Source organism: Pristiophorus japonicus, chromosome 2 (assembly GCF_044704955.1).
Source record: "Pristiophorus japonicus isolate sPriJap1 chromosome 2, sPriJap1.hap1, whole genome shotgun sequence".
Classification (NCBI taxonomy): Eukaryota; Metazoa; Chordata; class Chondrichthyes; family Pristiophoridae; genus Pristiophorus; species Pristiophorus japonicus.
Genome location: NC_091978.1, coordinates 102,426,868 through 102,447,445, shown reverse-complemented (window position 1 = coordinate 102,447,445; position 20,578 = coordinate 102,426,868). Strand labels below are relative to the sequence as shown.

The 20,578-nt window shown below is 44.6% G+C and overlaps 1 protein-coding gene across 8 annotated transcripts in view; it reads left to right on the top strand.

Moving 5' to 3' along the window:
• atosb (atos homolog b) overlaps positions 1-20,578 on the top strand; it is a 188,401-nt gene that overhangs the window by 95,764 nt on the left and 72,059 nt on the right. The window contains exon 1 of one of the 8 annotated variants that reach the window (XM_070868475.1): positions 7,613-7,698. The exons of the other annotated variants lie outside the window; for them this stretch is intronic. The gene's annotated coding sequence lies outside the window, so the exon portion shown is untranslated. Of the gene's footprint in view, positions 1-7,612; positions 7,699-20,578 lie in introns of those variants that run through there. 8 annotated transcript variants of the gene reach the window in all.

The following is a 20,578-nucleotide window of genomic DNA, read 5'->3' as shown; positions in this document are numbered from 1 at the left end:
AGTATTTTTGATTATTTTTATATTGGGAAACCAAGGTGAAGGAAAGCACCAGCGTTCAGAAAATTAGGAAGTAGGGAAATGTGATGCCAAGTTTGGCTTGTAAAAGCCTGAAGATTATGGGGGGAAGAAAACGGTGAGGTAAGGAGTTTGCTGGATATTATTTAATAAGAGTTTAGGGTAGAGGACACAAGGGTCTAGACTCTCTACTGTGATCGCTATCATCCAAAAATGGACGATATTTCTGGCGTTCGTGCTTTTTTTATTTTTCAGGATCGTTAGAATATCGGCCATTTTAAAAACCGCTAGTTTCACCCTTTTAATTTGGGCGATAGCCTTAGCGATGTGAAATGGGCGATAGTGATGTATTCAGTCGTGCAAGGCTGGCAACCATAGCAATGGCCGTTCTGCGCATGCGCTTTTTTTTCAGGCAAAGAACTTTTCCCACGATTCTGGAGGTCGGGTCATCTGCGCATGCTCAGAAGGCAAAGGGAGGGAGAGAGAGAAGGAAGGTTTGTGGAGTCTTGCATTTGAAAGAATTGATGCAAAGAATAATCAGAACATGGAGGTGGAGCACGAGGAGTCTGGAGAGAATGTTGAGGTTGCAGGGAGAAGGAGGGCGAAAGCTTTCGTCGAAGAGGCGAACGAGGCCTTAGTCCTTAAGAGACTCTGGGTCCAATTAATTGGAGGTGGGCGTGGGAACCCCCTCCCCCCAAAAGTATGCCAGTGAAAATGGGCAGATATCACCGTGATAGTCTCATCGGCAGCCTGCAAGCGCTGGAACAGTCTTGTTTCATCCGCAAGAGTAAGTATTAAATTATTACATTTATAATTATAACGATGCACTGACTCATTAATTAGAATGTAAATCTGCCAGATTGTGATTAAGCTGGGTAATCTTGGGTCGCTTCTCTGTTAAGATTTGGACTGGGGTCGGAACCTGCGCCCTTTTACTCTAATGTTGCTGAGATGCCTTAAACGTAATCAACAGTATTAATTATTAATTATTAAACGCTTTGATCGAAATTTGGGGCCAAAGGAATGACTGGAAACAGACAGACCGTAAACACTCGGCATTTCTACCATTTCAGTTTAGAAGGAAAATTATTAAATTATATCGCTGCTTAGATAGTGGCACGACTGAGGCGTCTGGTCAGCTTTGCCCAGACTCTGTGTCTCTCCGGCTGCTGTCAGTCACACAGTGACCCAGCGTGGACTGGGGGAGAGCTGCCCTGGCTCACTGTATGCCTTGGGACATTAGCTCCAACCACACGGAGGTCTCCGAGCACAGCCCAGGGACACAGTGCCCCCTCCCCTCATGGTCCTGTCATTGCCAAGCTCACAAGCTCAACAGCGGTCCTGATTTCGCCCCCCCGGGGACCTCCATCGATTCCAATAAACTGCCTCCCTCCCCTCGGGCACCAAATGGAATAGCATGTGGATGGGGCCTTTGTTATGGATGGGGTCTTTCCTCGGTTTTGTGCGCGAGAGGGTTGGTGTTGAGCATTAGTTCCTAAACATGATCTTAAATATTTTCTCTGAACATAGACGTTATAACCATGCATCCATTGGATACAAACCGTATTAGCATTTAACATTAACGATGAATAGTATGTGAGGTGACTAATTGTGGATTACAATATCTATTGTGTTTCCATAATAGTACCTAGACAATTAGCTTATGCCATGCTCTTGTCACGTTTGCAGAGGAAGATATCTAAGAATCAGGTGGAACAGAGGCGGACCGAAGGAGGGCCTGCTGACCTTCACACTTTGACCGATCTCGAGGAGCGTGCTGCAGCCTTAGTAGGCATGCATAATCGTTCTGCCATCCGTGGTGGTGCAGATCTCGTTGATGCGCCACATGGGCAATGTGTAAACCAGTGGTAATTTAATGCCATTTGATTATAATATATGAATTATGTAATGTTATGCATGCAGCTTCTGTACACTCATGTTAATTATATGTAACGTCTCTTGTTCACACTTATTGCAGTAGTGTTGCTCCTTGTACATATGCCTGTGCAGTGCAAGCATTCTCATGTCTCCCCTTCTCTTCTACTGACCTTAATTATGTTTTCCAGCTCCCCCGGCGCAACCGGAGGCTCCTGGAGCATCAGCTGTAGGTTGTGCTGACCATGGGGGAAGAACAAGATACGACCGAGGAGGAGGATGATGAGCCTGAAGGGTCATCTATATTATCTGCGGCCACGTCATCCTCAACGGATGAAGTAGCGGGGCCAAGCAGCTTGCAGCAGGACACTCCGAGTCGTCCAGTAGCCACATCGACCCCGTGGAGGTTGGGTCAGCGAGGTAGGCACGCGCAGTGACAGGCAGATATCAACGAAGACATGGTGTCTCTGTTGAGTGCGAGCGTCGACATTGGTCGCGAGCTCCTCCAAGCAATTGGTGGGTTGACCGGAAACATTGCCACACTATCTGCTAGAATCTCGGAGGACATGGGGCAGATGGTTGCGGCAGTGCGGTGAATGGCCGACTCCGTTGATGCCATGTGGCAGGCGATAGTTTCGGGATACGGCACTGCACCCCAAAGTGCCGTACCTCCAACTTCAATAGATGCGGGTCAGGAGGAAGCAGTTGCCTCTGACTCGGAAGAAGTTTCTTCGGCAACGTCGTCTCCTCGGCCCCCTGAAGTCAGTCTGCCAACTTCACCGCCCCCCCCCCCCCCCCCCCCCCCACCGGTCCCTCCACAGCAGCAGCCCTCGAGGTGCTCTACTGCAAGATGACTTGGCCCTGTTATTAGGCACGTAAGTGGGAAAGGGCAGGGGAGGGAGGGAGTTCAGATGAAGTGGGGTAAAGGTAAAGGAGGGAAGCATGACTGCAGGTAGGAGGGGGGCTTAATCTATTTTTGTTGTTAAACATTTATTGAATATTGGGGGTTGTGGAGGGATGTTATTGTTAATTAGAAATGATGATGTTCGAAACATTTTGTTGACTGTTGTGGGTGTGGGGGGAGATGGGTGTTATATAGTTTGTTGAATTTTTTTTTATGTCACTTGTTAAATTATTAAAACATTTTTATTGAACTTTTTGTGCAGTGTCTTCTAATAACGTAAGGTTAAACATCAACACAAGGGTTGCAAACAATGGCCAGGCCAGGCAAGGCAAGGATGAAACATAACACAACTGTAACTGTCACCAACGTAACTTCACGCAAAGCGTTCATTTATGAATTGCTGATGTAACAGTTTTGCAGCTGCGTAACTACCATGGGGCGTTTCCAGTGGTGTGGCGCGGGGGGGGCGGTGTGGATTCATCACCAGGCTGATTGTCCTCCCCGAGGGCCTCGTCGTCCTCCTCATCCTCCTCATCTCCCTCCCCTCTGTCCGAAGGTGGTCCAGCAGTCCTATCTGGCAATTGTTGGCCTCTCCTGATAGCTAGATTATGCAACATGCAGCACAGCACAATGAACTGAGCGACCTGCTCAGGGTGGTATTGCAGGTTGCCTCCTGAGTGGTCCAGGTATCTGCTTCAGATCGCCAGTTGTCTTTTCGACGATATTGCGTGTGGCTATATGGCTTTCGTTGTAGCGCTTCTCGGCTTCTGTCTGGGGATTATGCAGGGGGGTCATGAGCCAGCTGGCAAGGCCATATCCTTTATTGCCCAGCATTCAACCATGACCTTGTGGCTGACTCTTAAACAGGTCAGAGACAGTGCTCTCATGCAAGATGTGCGCATCATGGATGCTCCCTGGAAAATTTGCATTTACTGCCATGATTATTTGCTTGTGGTTGACAACAAGTTGCACATTCAATGAGTGAAATCGCTTTCGGTTACGGTAAACCTCTGCATCCTGTAAAGGTGCTTGCAGGGCGATGTGCGTGCAGTCTATTGCTCCCTGCACCTTGGGGAAGTTTGCTATTCTCGAGAACCCCAAAGCCCTCGCACTCTCGGCTTTGGGGTTTAAAAAGTCCATCCTGCGAGCGTAAAGTCACCTGTCGAATGCAGCAATGTGTGGTGTGCTGAGAGATGCAGTAAATGTCGCCAGCTGAAGCCTGAAAGGAACCCAATGCATAGAAGGAAAGTGCCGCAGTACCCTTAACCTCAACAGGCAGTGAGATCCTGATGGTGCTGGTAGGCTGCAGATCTCCCGTAATTAGCTGGCATATCTCACTGATTACCTCCTTTCGGAATCGCAGCCTCCTAAGGCACATGTTATCAGACAAGTCCAAGTATGATCGCTTATCCCTGTAAATGCATTGGGTGTAAGGTCTCCTCCTCCTCAGCAGTCTGCCACCTCTTTGGGCACATAATGCTCTTCAATAAACCTCTCCCATCTCCAGTCTGCAGCATGCGAGTAGTCATCAATACTGGTTGAGAAATTACAGGCCCCATCACTATAAATGCCCTAATCTGTCGTCTTAAATTGTCCTCAACAAACACATTATAAACTGGAAATTAACCACAATGTGATTAGATGATCGGCAAGATTCAAAAATGCCCTTAAAATCATTCGAATTACTTCAATGGTCCCATTCACTTCAAGCAGCCTTTTATTAAACTTGCTCTGATTTACAAAATGGCATTCATTCTGCTGGGCTACGATCAGGTGAGTGCAGCTTTTTTTGAGCGTCTTTGGGCAAGTGATCATTTGGGCGCAATATGGCCGAAATGCCGAAAGTAGCGCTCTGCGATAATTGGGCGCTAGTTTCCATTATAAATCGTATTCTGGGCCTTCCATGAGTGATGACGTCATATTTTAAAATATATATATAATATATGCCGGCGCAACTTTAAAATGGGCGATAATCGGGCGCTAGTTTCCATTTATCATCAAATATGGGTGATAAGCTGAATCTCAGCGCTTATATAGGCGCTAAATGGGCGATTATGAGTCGAAAGTCTAGCTCGAGGTTTCTTTGTATTGCAGTCTTTGCTATATTTTTAATGCCTTCTCAGTCATAACGTAATGAGAGAATTGCAGTTTCTACTTTCATTTCAGTGCAGTTCACTATTTGATAAATGTGAAGTAGCATACTTTGGAGGCAAAAAAGAAAATCCTAACTGTAAAAGTCTCAGTGGAGTGAGGGAACAGAAATGTGACTTGTTCCCAAGTGTCTCTCATCAGGCATGTCATTTTAGAGTTGGATGACTTGAGGCTATGCCGTAATTAAAAGGAACTGTGTGTGATAAATTTATTATACATGGGACTTTTCATCCACCTTTTTGGCAACATGGGAACAGAAGTAGACCATTTGGCCATGAAGCTAGTTCTCCATTTTTTTGTTTCTTTTTAGTCTCAAATTCTCCGTTCTGTTTTCATATTACTCAATGCCTTTAACTTCTAAGTTTTTATCCACCACCCTTTAAAATAATTTAATTGATTCTATATATTTTACCTTTGGTCATGCATTTGTATTCTTCCAATTCTTTACGTGAAGACCTTTTATCCTGAGCTAGAATTTTAAGATTGTATCTATTTGTTCCAAATTCACCTACAAGAGGCAAAAGTCATTTCCCATGTGCACTGTCAATTATTTTTGTTGTTTTAAACACTGCCATCACAATGCTCCTTTACCATTTCGTCTCTAGTGAATAGATTCTTCATCTTTAAACTTCTCTATGCCAATGAAAAAAAACACACTTTTTGAACTTTCATAATTATAATCTCTCCATTCTGGTATGATCCTAATGAATTTTTGCTGTACTCTTAACATGGCTCTGATAGCCTTCCTATAATGGGGTATCCAGAAATACAGGCTGAACCTCTCTTACCCGGCACCCTCAGGACCTGGCCTGTGCCGGATAAGGGATTTTGCTGGATGAGGGAGGTCACGTTAAATTGGATGGTACAGTTCTTCATCACAGGTAGTCCCTCGAAATCGAGTAAGACTTGCTTCCACTCCAAAAGTGAGTTCTCAGGTGACAGAACAGTCTAATGCAGGAATTACAATCTCTGTCGCAGGTGGGACAGACAGTCGTTGGAGGAAAGGGTGGATGGGTGGGTCTGGTTTGCCGCACACTCCGCTGCCTGCGCTTGTTTTTTGCATGCGCTCAGTGGCGAGACCCTATGTGCTCAGCGTCCTCCCGGGTGCTCTTCCTCTACTTAGGGCGGTCTTTGGCCAGGGACTCCCAGGTGTCGGTGGGGATGTTGCGCTTTATCAAGGAGGCTTCGAGAGTGTCCTTGAAACCTTTCCTCTGCCCACCTGGGGCTCGCTTGCCTTGTAGGAGTTCAGAGTAGAGCGCTTGCTTTAGGAGTCTTGTGTCAGGCATGTGAACAATGTGGCTTGCCCAATGGAGCTGGTCGCGTGTGGTCAGTGCTTCGATGCTGGGGATATTGGCCGATCGAGAACACTGACATTGGCGCATCTGTCCTCCCAGGGGATTTGCAGGATCTTGCGGAGGCATCGTTGGTGGTATTTCTCCAGCGATTTGAGGCGTCTACTGTATATGGTCCACGTCTCTGAGCCATACAGGAGTGCCACTACAGCTCTGTAGACCATAAGGTTGGTGCCAGATTTGAGGGTCTGATCTTCGAACACATTCTTCCTCAGGTAGCCGAAGGCTGCGCTGGCGCACTGGAGGCGGTGTTGAACCTCATTGTCGATGTCTGCCCTTGCTGATAATAGGCTCCCGAGGTATGGAAAGTTGTCCACGTTGTCCAGGGCCGCGCCATGGATCTTGATGACTGGGGGAGTAGTGCTGTGCAGCGGGGTCAGGTTGGTGGAGGACCTTTGTCTTACGGATGTTTAGTGCAAGGCCCATGCTTTCGTATGCCTCGATGAAGATGTTGATGATGGCTTGGAGTTCAGCCTCTGTGCGCAGACGCAAGCGTCTTCCGCATTCGGTAGTTCGACGACAGAGGATGGGCGGTCTTCGATCTGGCCCGGAGGTGACAAAGGTTGAACAGGTTTCCACTGGTTCCATAGTTTAATTCCACTCCAGCAGGGATCTTGTGTGAAATGGAGCATTGCAGTGAGGAAGATCGAGAAGAGGGTTGGCGCGATGACGCAGCCCTGCTTGACCCCGGTTCAGACGTTGATTGGGTCTGCAGTGGATCCATTGGTCAGGATCACGGCTTGCATACCATCGTGGAGCAGGCGGAGGATGGCAACAAACTTTTGGGGGCAGCCGAAACGGAAGAGGATGTTCCATAGTCCCTCGTCGTTAAGTGTCAAAGGCCTTTGTAATGTCTAAGAAGGCCATGTACAAGGGTTGGTGCTGTTCCCTGCATTTATCTTGCAGTTGTCGCGCTGTAAAGATCATGTCCGTTGTACCCCGTGGTGGACGGATTCCGCACTGTGACTCCAGGAGGCGTTCCTCAGCCACAGGGAGAAGACTGTTGAGGATGCTAGCGATGACTTTCCCAGTGGCTGACAACAGGGAGATTCGTCTGTAGTTGCCACAGTCAGACTTGTCCCCTTTCTTAAAGATGGTCATAATTACTGCATCTCTGATCTACCGGCATGCTCTCCTCCTTCCAGATGAGAGAGATGAGGTTGTGCATTTGTGCCAATAGTGCCTCTCTGCCATACTTTCATGCCTCAGTGGGGATTCCATCTGCTCCCGTTGCCTTGTTGTTCTTGAGCTGACGGATGGCCTTTTCTACCTCGTGCAGGGCTGGGGTTTTGCTGAGATGGTGGCGGGTCGTATGCTGCGGGATGGAATCGAGGACACTCGTGCCAAAGGCAGAGTCTCGATTTAAGGAGATCTTCGAAGTGCTCCTTCCAGCGGGTACAGGTACTGAGCAAGGGGATAACGGGGCTGGCTGGCTTGGGGCTGGGAGTGCGGCAGAGAAATCATGTGGGTGGGCGGTGGATCACGGGGTCAGGTGAGCGATTATGGGAGTTGACAGCGAGCAAGGACTTCAATTTGTTCATGTTGGAGTTGTGGTGCTGGATAAGGGAGGTTTAACCCGTACATGCAACATTCCAGCTGTGGCCTCACCAATGTCTTCTACAAATGCCACTTTGTTTCCTTGCTTCTCTATTCAATGGACTCATATACACCTGTTTAAAACAGAAGGAAAACCCGGCAACTACGGGCCAATCGGTCTAAAGTCAGTGGTGAGGAAACCTTTGGAGACAATAATCTGGGACAAAATTAATTGGTACTTTAGAATGGGCTAATAAATTAAACTCAAGTGTGGATTTATTGAAGGCAAATCGTGTTTGAGTAACTTGATTGAGTTCTTCGAAGTAACTGAGAGGGTTGATGAGGAAGGTACGAACTTTCAAAACGCATTTGACAAAGTATCACATAATGGACTTGTTGGCAAAATTAAAGACCACAGAATTAAAGAGACAGTGGCAGCTTGGATATGAAATTGGCTGTGGGTCAGAAAGCAGAGAGTTGTGGTGAACAGTTCTTTTTCAGACTGGAGGGACCCCCAGAGTTTGGTATTGGGACCACTGCTCTTTCTGATCTATATTAATGACCTGGACTTGGGTATACAGGGCATAATTTCAAAGTTTGCAGATGACACGAAACTCCGAAATGTAGTAAACAATGAGGAGGAAAATAACAAACTTTAGGCCTCATTACAGCCTTGATCCAAACATGGACAAACTAGCTGAATTTCAGACATGAAATGTGAGTGACTGCCCTTGATATCAAGACAGCATTTGACCAAGTGTGGTATCAAGGAGTCATCGTAAAATTGAAGTCAATGGGAATCGGGAGAGAACTCTCCACTGGCTAGAGTCATACCTAGCACAAAGGAAGATGGTTGTGGTTGTTGGAGGCTAATCATCTCCGCCCCACAACATCGCTAGGAGTTCCTCAGGGCAGTGTCCTAAGCCCAACCATCTCCAGCTGCTTCATCAATGGCCTTCTCTCCATCATAACATCAGAAGTGGGGATGTTTGCTGATGATTGCACAGTGTTCAGTTCCATTTGCAACTCTTCAGATAATGAAGCAGTATATGCTTGCATACAGCAAGACCTGGATGACATTCAGGCTTGGGCTGATAAGTGGCAAGTAACATTCGCTCCACACATTGCCAGGCATTGATTATCTCCAAAAAGAGAGACTAACCACCGCCCCTTGGGATTCAACGGCATCGCCGAATCAGAGGCTCGGTATTCTGCGGGAAGCGTCTCACCTCCTGATTTCCCAAAGCTTTTTCACCATCTACAAGGCACATGTCAGGAGTGTGATGGAATATTCTCCACTTGCCTGGATGAGTGCAGCTACAACAACACTTAAGAAGCTCGACATCATCCAGGACAAAGCAGCCCACTTGATTGGCACCCCATCCATCACCTTAAACATTCACTCCCTTCACCACCGGCGTACTGTGGCTGCAGTGTATACCATGTACAAGATGCACTGCAGCAGCTTTCCAAGGCTTCTTCGACAGCACTTCCCAAATGCATGACCTCTGCAACCTAGAAGGACAAGGGAAGCAGGTGCATGGGAACACCCATCACCTGCAAGTTCCCATCCAAGTTACACACCATCCTGACTTGGAAATAAATCGCTGTTCCTTCATCGTCGCTGGGTCAAAATCCTGGAACTCCCTGTCTAACAACACTGTGGGAGTACCTTCACCACAAGGACTGCTGTGGTTCAAGAAGGTGGTGCACCACCACCACCTTCAGGGCAATTAGGGATGGCTAGTAAATGCTGGCCTTGCCAGCAATGCCCACATCCTGATGAACAAATAATAAAGGTGAATGGAATTGGTGGCATGGTAAGAGTTTGTAGTGGGGACAGAAGATAATGGCCTAATCTTTGCACGTTTAATTTTAAAAAATGCAATCAAATTAATTGAGCACAACTCTCCCAGATTAGTCCATGCCTTTCTAAATGTTCATTAATTTCACCCAGTGAACACTTAGAAAGGCATAGGCTAATTGGGAACAGTCAACATAGATTTTACATAGGATTACAAAAGATATACAACACAGAAACAGGCCATTTGGCCCAACCAATCCATGCCGGCGTTTATGCTTCACACGAGCCTCCCGTCTTTCCTCCTCTAATCTATCAGCATTACCCTCTATTCCCTTCTCCCTCATGCTTGTCTAGCCTCCCCTTAAATGCACCTATACTATTCACTTCAACCACTCCCTGTGGTAGAGAGTTCCACATTCCCACCACTCTTTGGGTAAAGAATTTTCTGCTGAATTTCCTATTGGATTTCTTAGTGACTCTTATATTGATGGCATCTAGTTATGCTCTTCCCCACAAGTGGAAACATTCTCTCTGTATCCACTCTATCAAATCCTTTCATAATTTTAAAGACCTCTATTAGATCACGCCTCAGCCTTTTTTCAAGGGAAAAGAGACTCAGCTGATCATCCTTTCTTGATATGTATACCTTCACATTTCTGGTATCATCCTTGTAAATCTTCTCTGCACCTTCTCCAGTGCCTCTATATCCTTTTTTATAATATGGTGACCAGAACTGTACGCAGTATTCTAAATGTGGTTTAACCAAGGTTCGATACAGGTTTAGCATAACTTCCCTACTTTTCAATTCTATACCTTTTAGATATAAACCCTCGTCCTTGGTTTGCTTTTTTTATGGCCTTGTTAACCTGTGTTGCAATTTTTAATGATTTGAGTATTTGTACTCCGAGATCCCCTTATTCTTCTACCCCACCTAGAATTGCACCCTCCAAGTAATAAGCGACCTCCCTATTCTTCCCACCAAAATGTAATACCTCACATTTATCTGTGTTGAACTTCATTGGCTAATTATATGCCGATTCTGCAAGTTTATTAATGTCCTCCTGTAATTTGTTGCAGCCCTCCTCCGTATTGACTATCGCCACAAATTTGGTGTCATCCGCAAATTTAGAAATTGAGTTTTTGATTCCAAAGTCTAAATCGTTGCTATAAATTGTGAATAACAGTGGTCCCAGCACTGATCCTTGTGGACCACTACTACCCACCTTCTGCCACCGTGAATAGCTACCTTTTACCCCTACTCTCTTTGTACATGACACGTTGATAGTTTATTAATTGACTAATTGAATTCAATTAATCAAAGGTTAGTTACTTCTGTCATTATTTTCCACTCTCACTCCCCAGTATATGTGCAAATTACCATTTCCAAATATAATTTTTTGAACATTATGGTAATATATTTACTATCTGCTCCCCAACTTCCAAGTATTTTGGGGAGGATACTTTCTCTGCCTGATGAATCTTTTGCTTATAGTTACTATTAACTTTTAGAATACTCATCGACAGTTCCACTTTCATCATCCTCTCTGACACCTGAGGTAAAATACTTGTGTGCCATTCCCTCACTCTCAAGTCGGCGATGACCCTCTTTTGTGTTTCTGTTTCCACCCCTACTTTAACTGTCTTTTTACTACTTATGTGGTCTTGCTGTTCTTTTTTTATAGTGACTGTCGATATTCTTTCTTCGTCACCATCAGCCTTCCTAATCTCAAGTTTTTTGTTTTCCTTTATTACTTTTTATTTTGTCATGGCATTTAAAAAAAACAATTGATCTAATCCCTCTTTATATTTTACAACATTGTGCTGCAGGTATTTTCACTAAACCTTGCAACAGCTATAGATAAATCTCAAATGAAGGCATTAAATAGTTGCTCACATGTTATTGGCATGTCATGCCCCATTGATATTGTAGAATCCCTCTTATTAGAAGCAGTTCCACAATATGGTGCAGCTACTTGTGTTCTGAAATTATTCTCTTGTGTACTGTGGGACAAATTGCAACACCAAGTGTATCACTAGAACAATTGAGCAGTGGCTAATGAGTTTTTGATAACTATGTTTGTATGTTGGTGACTTCCTTTCCAACCTCTGCCCATCATAGGTATTGGAGGAAGGTTACGAAAGTAGGCAATTTTAAAGTTGCATTCCAGGCAGGTGCCTCCTGGCCAGAACAGAATAGTATCCGCAGCAGCCATTTACATTTGGAGCCAAAGATACAGAATATAATCAGCTCACAAGGCGGTGTAGGCTGGAGGCTTCTATGCTGGCTAAATAATGTTGCAATGCTGTTTCCGAAGGCTTTAGGGAGTGCCTTGGGAGGTAATTGATTAAAGTACACTGGAAATGAGAAATCGAAGTATTAGATTGGGAGTGATCTTCTAACATTAGGGTTAAAGCATGTTGTAACAAAGCGAAGCTTTACTCTGCTTCTGGCCTCTTGATTCCTGTGTCAGGTATAGCTTGATGTTGATGCTGGATGCAAACTGTGGGGAAAGTATTCTATTCCTCAACACTGATGTTCTTTATGCATTGTGTACAAAACATTGCTAAAAAAAAAACTATGAATTTTAAGGGCAATTAAAAGTTTATTTTAAGTTTGTACTGCAGGAGATGAAACATTTTCTATAACTTTTCTCTGCCATTGTAAACTAGCTTTGCAGAAATTTTGGAGTATTATTTTCAGGTCATTCCCAGGAGTGACCTCTATCCAAATGTTACTGTTGTCTCTAAGAGTTGAGCAAATTCTATCAAATTAAATAATGTGCACATGAATCAAAGCTTAAAAACTGCTTTACAATTGCCCTGGGTATCATGCTACATAGAGTTACATAGGGCCCAAATTTCCCCATAAGTTGCACCGTTTTTTTTTGGTGTAACTTGATTTTTCTGGTGTATCTTTTTAGTTGCAAATATGGCCATTTAATTTGCGCCAGTGTAAGTGAGTTGTTAGGTTTTTTGTTAGGTCAGTTTTTTTTTTCAAAAAGGGGCGTTCCCAGCCACTTGCACCATTTATGCCAATTTGGTTAGAACAAAGTTGTACCAAACTAACTTAGGGCAGTGTATGTGTCCACTTTTGTCCACACAGAAAGACCTTACTTACAGTTAAGGAATCGGCGCAAGTAACTACACTTAAAGCACCACCAATCAACAAACAAAGCACACAAAGTAATAAGCAATTAATTAACAAACAAAATAGAAGGAATCCTGCACCAAAAGCACCAAGACCAAAGTAATAAGCAATCAATAAATAACACACAGAAAAAAATAGAAGGAACCCTGCACCTAAAGCACCAAAATCAATCAGTGAATAACAAATAAAAAATAGAACTCCTACTTTAGGGAACACAGTGGGCCGCCGATAAGGGAGCCCATTCAGCCAGGGCTAGGGACGGCGTACTTCGGCCCCTCCCGCACAACCTGCAGCGCGCGTTTGCCGAAACGGCCTGCCAGGAGCTACTGCAGAGGCGCGCAGACTCTAGCGTGCATGTGCAGAGGTCCCTGGACCTAGCTCCGCCCCCCCCGCATCATGCCAGCTCCACAGACGGTCCGAGAATTGGCCATGATCGCACGGATTTTTTTTTTTTTGGCGCTACTTCTGAGGTAAAATATCGGCAGGGTGCTCGGAGGTGCGCCGAAAAAAACGGAGGATCAAATTTGGGCCTAAAGCCACTGCCTAAACCATCCTTGAAATAAGCACCAGATAATCCAAATTCGTCCTGATTGTATAGGTAGTGACCTCCCAGACTTGATGGGCTAAGGCAGCTGAAGTTGGATGGGGGGTGCACAGGATGTCAGAGTACTGGAAGATGCACAGAATGCTAGAGACAAAGCAGGAGAAGTGAGGCTAGAGAAAATTGTGGAGGTGGTACAAGGACGAGTTATGGATCGATTTATAGATGAGGATGAAGGATTTAAAATTCAATGAGTTTGGAGACAGAGAACTAGTGTAGGCTAATCAGGACAAAGGTGAGGGGCAAATGGGACTTAGCGCAAGTCAAGATATGTGCAGTAGTTTGGGACAGTTTGGTGTTCGGGGCAATTTGGAGTTTAGGGATATGATAAGTTGAAAGGACAGCAAGGAATGCAATAGAGAAATTAACTCAAGGAGTAATCAAGGTATGGAGAAAGGTTTTGATGGCAATGGGATTAAAAGTACACACAGATGCAGGAAAAGATGAAACTGGTCAGGAGGGGGGGAGGGAGAGGAAAGGCTGGTTTTGGCGGCATTGTGGGGGGGAGGGAGAGAAAACACTGGGCTCGGCGGCATCTTTATAAAGTAGAACTCAAACTGGTTTGTTGTTTGCCCCTCAGTTGGCCTCCATAAAATGGGACTGCACATGGTGGTCTTGGGCAGCTTGTCTGTTCTCTGGAAAGGTCATTTGGCACACTGGACACTCGTAAACAAAGTGCTTCACAACGTGCTGTTCGAAATCAAAGTCCACCAGGTTGAGCGGGGAGACGACCTCACACATTGGGCACTTTTGGGTGTCAGTGCTCTCCTCTTCGGTTTCCTGTGAATTCTCCTTGCCATCCTGGCTCTGCACCAAGTCAGTGCTCACACAGGTCTGCGATCCTTCGATATCTGGATGTGCGGCAGGCCACTCGGCCCGGGATAGGGATGGCGTGCTTCGGCCTCTCCCACACAGCGTCGGGCTGCGAGGAGCTACTGCATTTGTGCGCGCGCGCTCTAGCTCGCATGTGCAGAGGTCCCGGCACTGTTATCAGCACCGGGACCTGGCTCCGCCCATGATTCGAGTTGCCACGCTGCGCCACCATCGAGGAGAGGCTGGGGAGCGGCCAAAATGGGCCTGAAGATTTATGGCGCCCTAATCGCTCAACAAAAGCGGCAGACCTTTGGTGAGTGTGCCAGAAATTTGTACTGGCCAAAATTGGACCCTATGTGTCTAAAACACAGAAACACATCATTCGGCCCAACTAGTCTATGCCGGCATTTATGATCCACACAAGCTTCCTCCCACTCATCACCATCTAACCCTATCAGTATATCCTTCTCTTTCTTTAGGAATATAGGAACAGGAGTAGGCCATTTAACCCCTTAAGCCGGTTCCTCCATTCAGTGATATCATGGCTGATCTGTGACCGAACTCTGTGTTCACATCTTTGCCCCATATCCCTTAACACCTTTAGTTAACAGAAATCTATCAATCTCATATTCAAAATTAACAATTAACCCAACATCAACCGCCATTTGCGAAAGAGGGTTTAATAACGTCTACCACCTTTTTGAGTGTAGAAGTGTTTCCTAACTTCACTCCTCAAAGGCCAGGCTCTAATCTTTTTAGGATAAGTACCCTATTCCTAGATTCCCCAACCAGCAGAAATAATTTCTCTCTCTCTACCCTATCTGTTCCCCTTAATATTTTGAAAACTTCGATCAAATCACCCCTTGACCTTCTGAATTCTAGGGAATACAACCCTAGTTTGTGTACTTACACTCCTTGTAATTTAACCTGTGGAGTCCAGGTATCACTCCAGTAAATCTATGCTGCACTCCCTCCAAGGTAATATATCCTATAGGCCAATATGTGGTGCCCAGAACTGAACACAGTACTCCGGGGATGTGGTCTAACCAGGGATTTGTATAGCTCTAGCATGCCTTCTAACCCCTTGTACTCTAACCTTCTAGATATAAAGGCCAGCACTCCATGAACTATTTTGATTATTTTTTGTACTGGTCCATGACATTTTAATAATCTATGTACATGGAACATAAAGTCTCTTTGGACCTCCACTGTTTTTAGCCTTTCACCATTTAGAAAGTGACCTATCCTTTTTAGTTCCAAAGTGGATGACCTCACACTTGTCTATATTGAAATCCATTTGACACGTTGTGCCATTCACCTAATCTCTTAATATTTCTTTGTAATTTTGTGTTTCCATCTCTACTGCTTACAATGCCACCCATCTTTGTGACATCGGTAAACTTGGATATGTGGCTCTCTATCCCATCATCTAAGTCATTAATGAATAGTTAATAGTTGAGACCCCAACACAGATCCCTGTGGGATGCCACTAGTCAATCTGCCAATTACATTACCTGCCCATTATCCCTACTCTCTGTCTCCTGCCGCTCAGCCAATTTCTTAACAAAGTCATTAATTTGCCCTCACTTCCATGGGCTTCAATTTTAGCTAACTGTCTCTTTTAAAGGACTTTATCGAATACCTTCTGGAAGTCCATATAAATAACTTCCATAGGCATTCCCCTGTCCACTACTTAGAATTTTTTGAAGAGGTGATTAATCAGGTTTGTCAGGCATGACCTACCATTCACAAATCCATGCTGACTCTCTGATCAGCTGAAAGTTTTCAAGGTGTTCAGTCACTTGATGATTATAGACTAGTAATTTTCCGACAACGGATGTTAGGCTAACTGCTCTCTAATTCCCTGCTTTCCCTTTCTCACCTGTCATAAATAGCAGAGTGATGTGTGCAATTTTCCAATCCAAAGGAACAGTTCCTGAATCGAGAGAAGTTTGGAAGATCATGGGCATCTGCAATGTTCTCACCTACTTCCTTTAAAACCCTGGGATGGAGACCATCTGGTCCTGGGGATTTGTCACTCTTTAGTGCCTTTATTTTCTTCATTACTGTTGTTTTGTTTACGTTAATTATGGTGAATCCCTGAGATGAATCCTTGAGATGGACCTGTGATTGGTTGTTACATAGAGTCTACAATACTGAAACATGCTATTTGGCTCAACTGGTCTATGCTGGCATATATGCTCCACACGAGCCACCTCTCACCAAATCCTATCAGCATATCCTTCTATTCATTTCTCCCACATGTGCTTATCTAGCTTCTCATTTAAATGCATCAATGCTATTCACCTCAACTGCTCCTTTTGGTAGTGTGTTCCACATTCTTACCATTCTTTGGGTAAAGAGGTTTCTCCTGAATTTCCTTTTGGATTTATTACTGACTATCTTATATTTATGACCTCTAGTTTTGAACACCCCCACAAATGGAAACATTTTCTTTACATCAAGAAAAAAAGAGCCACAGCTTGTTCAGCCTTTCCTGATATCCTCTCAGTTCTGGCATCATTCTTGTGAATCATTTTTGCACGTTCTCCAGTCCCTTTGTATCCTTTTAATAATATGGAGACCAGAACTATGCACAGTATTCCAAATGTGGTCTTACCAAGGTCCTCAACAAGTTTAATGTAACTTCTCTGCTTTTCAATTCTATCCCTCTAGAAATGAACCCTAGTGCTAGTTTTTTTTATGGCCTTATTAACCGACATCACTACTTTGTGTCCTGTGTACAGTTTTGGACTGTAACAGCCAATGGTGCCAGCCTTAACCCAGTGATAGCACTCGTGCCTCTGGGACCGAAGGTTTTGGGTTGATGAGCACATCATCTAGTTTGACACTTCAGTGCAGTACTGAAGGAGTGCTGCACTGTCGCTGGTGCCACCTTTCAGCTATGTCCCATCAGCCCCCTCAAGTGAATGGGAACCAATGCAGGGAGACAGAGGGAAACAAAAAGGAGACAAAAGCAAAAGACAGAAAGGAGATGAGTAAAAGTGGAGGGCAGAGAAACCCAAGGCAAAAAACAAAAAGGGCCACTGAATATAAAGGGGCTGCAGAAGGGGTCAAAACTAAAAATCATGGTTTAAAAACTAGGATTAAAACACTCTACCGAAATGCACGCAGCATTCGAAATAAAGTAAATGAGTTGACGGCACAAATCATTACAAATGGGTATGATTTGGTGGCCATTACAGAAACATGGTTGCAGGGTGGCCAAGACTGGGAATTAAACATACAGGGGTATCTGACGATTCGGAAAGATAGACAAGAAGGGAAAGGAGGTGGGGTAGCTCTGTTAATAAAGGATGATAGGGCAGTTGTGAGAGACGATATTGGCTCTAATGAACAAAATGTTCAATCATTGTGGGTGGAGATTAGAGATAGTAAGGGGAAAAAGTCACTGGTGGGCGTAGTTTATAGGCCCCCAAATAATAACTTCACGGTGGGGCGGGGAATAATGGAGGCATGTGAAAAAGGAATGGCAGTAGTCACGGGGGGATTTTAACCTACATATCGATTGGTCAACTCAAATCGCACGGGGTAGCCTGGAGGAGGAATTCATAGAATGCATACGGGATTGTTTCTTTGAACAGTATGTAACAGAACCTACAAGGGAGCAAGCTATCTTAGATCTGGTCCTGTGTAATGAGACAGGAAAAATAAACGATCTCCTAGTAAAAGATCCTCTCGGAATGAGTGATCACAGTATGGTTGAATTTGTAATCCAGATTGAGGGTGAGGAAGTTGTGTCAGAAATGAGCGTACTATGCTTCAACAAAGGGGACTACAGTGGGATGAGGGCAGAGTTGGCTAAAGTGGACTGGAAACACAGACTAAACGGTAGCACAATTGAGGAACAGTGGAGGACTTTTAAGGAGCTCTTTCATAGTGCGCAACAAAAATATATTCCAGTGAAAAAGAAGGGCGGTAAGAGAAGGGATAACCAGCCGTGGATAACCAAGGAAATAAAGGAGAGTATCAAATTAAAAACCAATGCGTATAATGTGGCCAAGGTTAGTGGGAAACTAGAAGATTGGGAAAATTTTAAACGACAGCAAAGAATGACTAAGAAAGCAATAAAGAAAGGAAAGATAGATTACGAAAGTAAACTTGCGCAAAACATAAAAACAGATAGTAAAATCTTTTACCAATATATAAAACGGAAAAGAGTGACTAAAGTAAATGTTGGTCCCTTAGAAGATGAGAAGGGGGATTTAATAATGGGAAATGTGGAAATGGCTGAGACCTTAAACAATTATTTTGCTTCAGTCTTCACAGTGGAAGACACAAAAACCATGCCAAAAATTGCTGATCATGGGAATGTGGGAAGGGAGGACCTTGAGACAATCACTATCACGAGGGGGGTAGTGCTGGACAGGCTAATGGGACTCAAGGTAGACAAGTCCCCTGGTCCTGATGAAATGCATCCCAGGGTATTAAAAAAGATGGCGCATGCATTTGTTATAATCTACCAAAATTCTCTGGACTCTGGGGAGGTACCAGCGGATTGGAAAGCAGCTAATGTAACGCCTCTGTTTAAAAAAGGGGGCAGACAACTATAGGCCGGTTAGTTTAACATCTGTAGTGGGGAAAATGCTTGAAACTATCATTAAGGAAGAAATAGCGGGACATCTAGATAGGAATAGTGCAATCAAGCAGACGCAGCATGGATTCATGAAGGGGAAATCATGTTTAACTAATTTACTAGAATTCTTTGAGGATATAACGAGCATGGTGGATAGAGGTGTACCGATGGATGTGGTGTATTTAGATTTCCAAAAGGCATTCGATAAGGTGCCACACAAAAGGTTACTGCAGAAGATAGAGGTACGCGGAGTCAGAGGAAATGTATTGACATGGATAGAGAATTGGCTGGTGAACAGAAAGCAGAGAGTCGGGATAAATGGGTCCTTTTCGGGTTGGAAATCGGTGGTTAGTGGTGTGCCACAGGGATCGGTGCTGGGACCACAACTGTTTACAATATACATAGATGACCTGGAAGAGGGGACAGAGTGTAGTGTAACAAAATTTGCAGATGACACTAAGATTAGTGGGAAAGCGGGTTGTGTAGAGGACAAAGAGAGGCTGCAGAGAGATTTGGATAGGTTAAGCGAATGGGCGAAGGTTTGACGGATGGAATACAATGTCGGAAAGTGTGAGGTCATCCACCTTGGGAAAAAAAAACAATAAAAGGGAATATTATTTGAATGGGGAGAAATTACAACATGCTGAGATGCAGAGGGACCTGGGGGTCCTTGTGCATGAATCCAAAAAAGTAAGTTTGTAGGTGCAGCAGGTAATCAGGAAGGTGAATGGAATGTTGGCCTTCACTGCGAGAGGGATGGAGTGCAAAAGCAGGGAGGTCCTGCTGCAACTGTATAAGGTATTGGTAAGGCCGCACCTGGAGTACTGCGTGCAGTTTTGGTCACCTTACTGAAGGAAGGATATACTGGCTTTGGAGCGGGTACAGAGACGATTCACTAGGCTGATTCCGGAGATGAGGGGGTTACCTTATGATGATAGATTGAGTAGACTGGGTCTTTACTCGTTGGAGTTCAGAAGGATGAGGGGTGATCTTATAGAAACATTTAAAATCATGAAAGGGATAGACAAGATAGAGGCAGAGAGGTTGTTTCTACTGATAGGGGAGGCTAGAACTAGGGGACACAGCCTCAAAATACGGGGGAGCCAATTTAAAACCGAGTTGAGAAGGAATTTCTTCTCCCAGAGGGTTGTGAATCTATGGAATTCTCTGCCCAAGAAAGCAGTTGAGGCTAGCTCATTGAATGTATTCAAGTCACAGATAGATAGATTTTTAACCAATAAAGGAATTAAGGGTTACGGGGAGAGGGCGGGTAAGTGGAGCTGAGTCCACGGCCAGATTAGCCATAATCTTATTGAATGGCGGAGCAGGCTCGAGGGGCTAGATGGCCTACTCCTGTTCCTAATTCTTATGTAAAAGTTTATTTTGAAGAAGAGCAGAGGAGTTCTTCCCAGCTTCCTGGAAAATATTTATCCCTCATTAAACCAGATTATCTGGTCATTATCTCATTTCTGTCGCAACATGCACAAATTGGCTGCTGTATTTCCTAGATTACAAGTGACTGCGCTCAAAGTGCTTTGGGATGTCCTGAAGTTGTGAAAGATGCTATTATAAGTGCAAGTCCTTTTGTTCTTTCAACGTGATTGCATCTGAGGAGACTGGGGGGTTTTTTGTGTTGATTTCCTGAGGGAAAACTGCCTCATTGGTGCGCTTTCCACTGCCCACTGGAACTGGGAACTGGGAACAGGAGACTGGTTGCGAATGATTTGCATGAGAATAGACCTGCTGGAACCACAATATCCTTCATGTCCTGAGTGTGTGTAC